Raw genomic sequence first — 5,000 nt, 5'->3', positions numbered from 1 at the left:
TAAGTCTGGGACACTTGGACCATCAGATCAGCATTGCTGTGACAGTCCACGGAGTCTTTAAGTCTGGGACACTTGGACAATCAGATCAGCATTGCTGTGACAGTCCACGGAGTCTTTAAGTCTAGGACACTTGGACCATCAGATCAGCATTGCTGTGACAGTCCACGGAGTCTTTAAGTCTGGGACACTTGGACAATCAGATCAGCATTGCTGTGACAGTCCACGGAGTCTTTAAGTCTAGGACACTTGGACCATCAGATCAGCATTGCTGTGACAGTCCACGGAGTCTTTAAGTCTGGGACACTTGGACAATCAGATCAGCATTGCTGTGACAGTCCACGTAGTCTTTAAGTCTAGGACACTTGGACCATCAGATCAGCATTGCTGTGACAGTCCACAGAGTCTTCAAGTTTAGAACACGTGTACCAAAATCCTTTGTCTTTTACTTTTCTTCATATTTAATTGTGGCCAGTCCAGGAAACAACAGTTTTTCTCTTCCCGTAATCATCCCTCCTCTCCCCCCCCCCCCCCCCCCCTCCTCTCCTCTCCTCTCCTCTCCTCTCCTCTCCTCTCCTCTCCTCTCCTCTCATCTCATCTCATCTCATCTCATCTCATCTCATCTCATCTCATCTCATCTCCTCTCCTCTCCTCTCCTCTCCTCTCCTCTCATCTCCTCTCCTCTCCTCTCCTCCCTTCTCCCCTCCCCTCATTTTTCCTCCCTCCCTCCCTCCTCTCCTCTCCTCTCCTCTCCTCTCCTCTCCTCTCCTCTCCTCTCATTTCCCTCTCTTCCCAAGATGGTTGATGTAAATGATACTCAGTCAACTAAAATTTTGAAATCAACCATTTAAAAATCAACAGTGATTGATTGTGTCATGTTAGTTGACTGTTATTACCCAAAACACCCTGCAGGAGGTGCAGAAGTATTTTTCTCTGTCTCCTGAGTGAGTGAAGGGAGAGAAGGAAGAGCCAAGGAGAGGAAGAATACCTCTTGCTAAAATAATCACTTTATGTTCAAGGAAAACATAAATATCCACTGCTATGAGAGACACAGGAGTCAGAGAAAGAAAGTGAGAGATGCCTCAGGGGAGAAGTGAAACCTTTTTAAGGCTGGTCTTTCTCTTCCTCCATCTTTCTCTCTCTGTCTGTCCCTCCCTCCCTCTCCTCCCTTCTCTCTCCCTGCACACTGATACCCTAGCAGGGAAGATTGACCCTGCAGTCGATAGGCCCATTAGTAAATAAGGGATGCATAATTCATTAAATATGCTTCAGATACATATTTCAGCATTGGGTTACCAGGCAGATGTGGGGGAGCAGTGAGACCATAATAACACTCTGCAGGATGAGGTGTCTGCTGTAAACAACTGTCAGAGAGGAGGAGAGGAGAGGGGAGCGACAGGAAGGAGAGGACAGGGGAGACAATTAAGGAGAGAAGGAGAAGGGAGAGGAGAGGAAAGAACAGGAGAGGACAGGAGAGAAATATATTTGAATAAAGTATAAATTATAACCATACACAGACGTCATCTCAGAAGCTATGAGGTCAGTCTGATAAAAGCAGAAGTTGAAGTGCAGTTTGAAGGAGAAGAGGAAGATGGCTTGACACGCAAAGCCTGCTTAGACCAACCACAAGACAGCCCAATAAAGACACACACGACCAAACACACACTCCCATGACTGCAGAGAGGAGGTCAAAGGGTCCATTCCCACAGACGGGTAGTGAAAGGATGAAAGAGACTGAACTGTGTGTGTGTGTGTGTGTGTGTGTGTGTGTGTGTGTGTGTGTGTGTGTGTGTGTGTGTGTGTGTGTGTGTGTGTGTACTGTGAATAGCAGTAACACTTCTTCCCATCCGCCTCTCTATAATAGAGGCGTGTGAAAGAGGAACAGGTGTTTTTGATTCACGATCGACTACTGCTGCTCAACTCATAGACACACACAGCCACGCAACCAAACACATACTCACACACACACACAGCCACGCAACCAAACACATACTCACACACACACACACACACAGCCACGCAACCAAACACATACTCACACACACACACAGCCACGCAACCAAACACATACTCACATTAACACACAGCCACGCAACCAAACACATACTCACACACAGACACACACAGCCACGCAACCAAACACATACTCACACACACACACAGCCACGCAACCAAACACATACTCACACACACACACAGCCACACAACCAAATACATACTCACACACACACACAGCCACGCAACCAAACACATACTCACACACACACACAGCCACGCAACCAAACAAATACTCACACACACACACAGCCACGCAACCAAACACATACTCACATTAACACACAGCCACGCAACCAAACACATACTCACACACACACACAGCCACACAACCAAACACATACTCACACACACACACACAGCCACGCAACCAAACACATACTCACACACACACACAGCCACGCAACCAAACAAATACTCACACACACACACAGCCACGCAACCAAACACATACTCACATTAACACACAGCCACGCAACCAAACACATACTCACACACACACACAGCCACACAACCAAACACATACTCACACACACACACACAGCCACGCAACCAAACACATACTCACACACACACACACACACAGCCACACAACCAAACACATACTCACACACACACACACAGCCACACAACCAAAAACATACTCACACACACACACAGCCACGCAACCAAACACATACTCACACACACACACAGCCACACAACCAAACACATACTCACACACACACACACAACCACACAACCAAACACATACTCACACACACAGCCACGCAACCAAACAAATACTCACACACACACACAGCCACACAACCAAACATACACACACTCACATTAACACAGCAACCAAACACACACTCACCCACAAACACATACACAGCCACGCAACCAACCACACACACACACACAAACATATACACAGCAACGCAACCAAACACACACACTCGCACACACAGCAACGCAACCAAACACACACACACACAAACACATACACAGCAACGCAACCAAACACATACGCACACTAACACACATCCAGCAACCAAACACACACACACACAAACACATACACAGCAACGCAACCAAACACATACTCACACACACACACAGCCACGCAACCAAACACATACACACACACACACACAGCCACACAACCAAACACATACTCACACACACACACAGCCACACAACCAAACACATACTCACACACACACACAGCCACGCAACCAAACAAATACTCACACACACACACAGCCACACAACCAAACATACACACACTCACATTAACACAGCAACCAAGCACACACTCACACACAAACACATACACAGCCACGCAACCAAACACACACGCACATTAACACACACACAGCAACCAAACACACACACATACACAAACACACACACAGCCACGCAACCAACCACACACACACACACACAAACATATACACAGCAACGCAACCAAACACACACACACTAGCATACACACAGCAACGCAACCAAACACACACACACACACAAACACATACACAGCAACGTAACCAAACACATACGCACACTAACACACATCCAGCAACCAAACACACACACACACAAACACATACACAGCAACGCAACCAAACACACACACACACACACACACACACACACACACAAACATATACACAGCAACGAAACCAAACACACACACACTAACACACACACAGCAACGCAACCAAACACACACACACACACACACACACACACACACAAACATATACACAGCAACGCAACCAAACACACACACACTAACACACACACAGCAACACAACCAAACACATACGCACACTAACACACGTCCAGCAACCAAACACACACACACAAACACATACAAAGCAAAGCAACCAAACACACACACACACTAACATACACACAGCAACGCAACCAAACACACACAAACACATGCACAGCGACGCAACCAAACACACATACACTAACACACACACATACACAGCAACGCAAACAAACACACACACACACTGCAATGCAACCCACACACAACAACGCGAACAAACACACACACAGCAACGCAACACACACACAGCAACGCAACCAAACACACACACACTAACACACACACATCAATGCAACCAAACACACACGCACACAAACACATACACAGCAACGCAACCAAACACATACACACACTAACACACACACACAGCAACGCAACCAAACACACACACACACACACACACACACACACACACACAAACAAACATATACACAGCAACGCAGTCAACAGTTTTACAACACGCTCCTGTTGTGTTGTTGTGTCTGTGTGAATGGTGTGAACCGCTCTGAGGAAACAGAAGGTGCCAGAGATGTCATGGGGGAGGGCCACGACGGACAGCTTCATCACCCCAGGGTGGGAGTGCTGATAATGGGCCACGATCATTAGAAATGTCCCTGGCTTCAGTGAGGCCTCCACTATCTCTCCTGCCCACAGTGGTACAGGCATCCTGTGTACACAATGGCTGCCCTGGGCAGATAGGTGAGGGTGCTACTGAAGCAACACACTAGACTGATGGGGCAATAAAATACTGAAACGATACACAAAGTGGAAAGGAGTAATGGTTATTTGTGCGTGCGTGTGTGTGGCTAGCCAGACTGCAGGCAGCAGCCCTGTATACTTGAGCCAAACTTAAGCTAATCTTTAGCCTTTAGAGTCTGAGTGCAGCCTGGCCAGATCTACTCTGTTCCACAGCCTGCTAGACTGTACACTGAATCACAGCCTCATAGCCTTCGACAGTAGAACACTACACTGAGGAATAGAACACTGCTGAGATGAATAGAATACAACAGAACCGAATAGTTTTGTTGAGTCAGGTCCAGTAGAACACTACACTGAGGAATAGAACACTGCTGAGATGAATAGAATACAACAGAACCGAATAGTTTTGTTGAGTCAGGTCCAG

This window comes from Oncorhynchus mykiss, chromosome 18 (genome assembly GCF_057628025.1).
Source record: "Oncorhynchus mykiss isolate SJ-2025 chromosome 18, ASM5762802v1, whole genome shotgun sequence".
Taxonomy (NCBI): Eukaryota; Metazoa; Chordata; class Actinopteri; order Salmoniformes; family Salmonidae; genus Oncorhynchus; species Oncorhynchus mykiss.
This window is presented reverse-complemented; position numbering follows the sequence as displayed.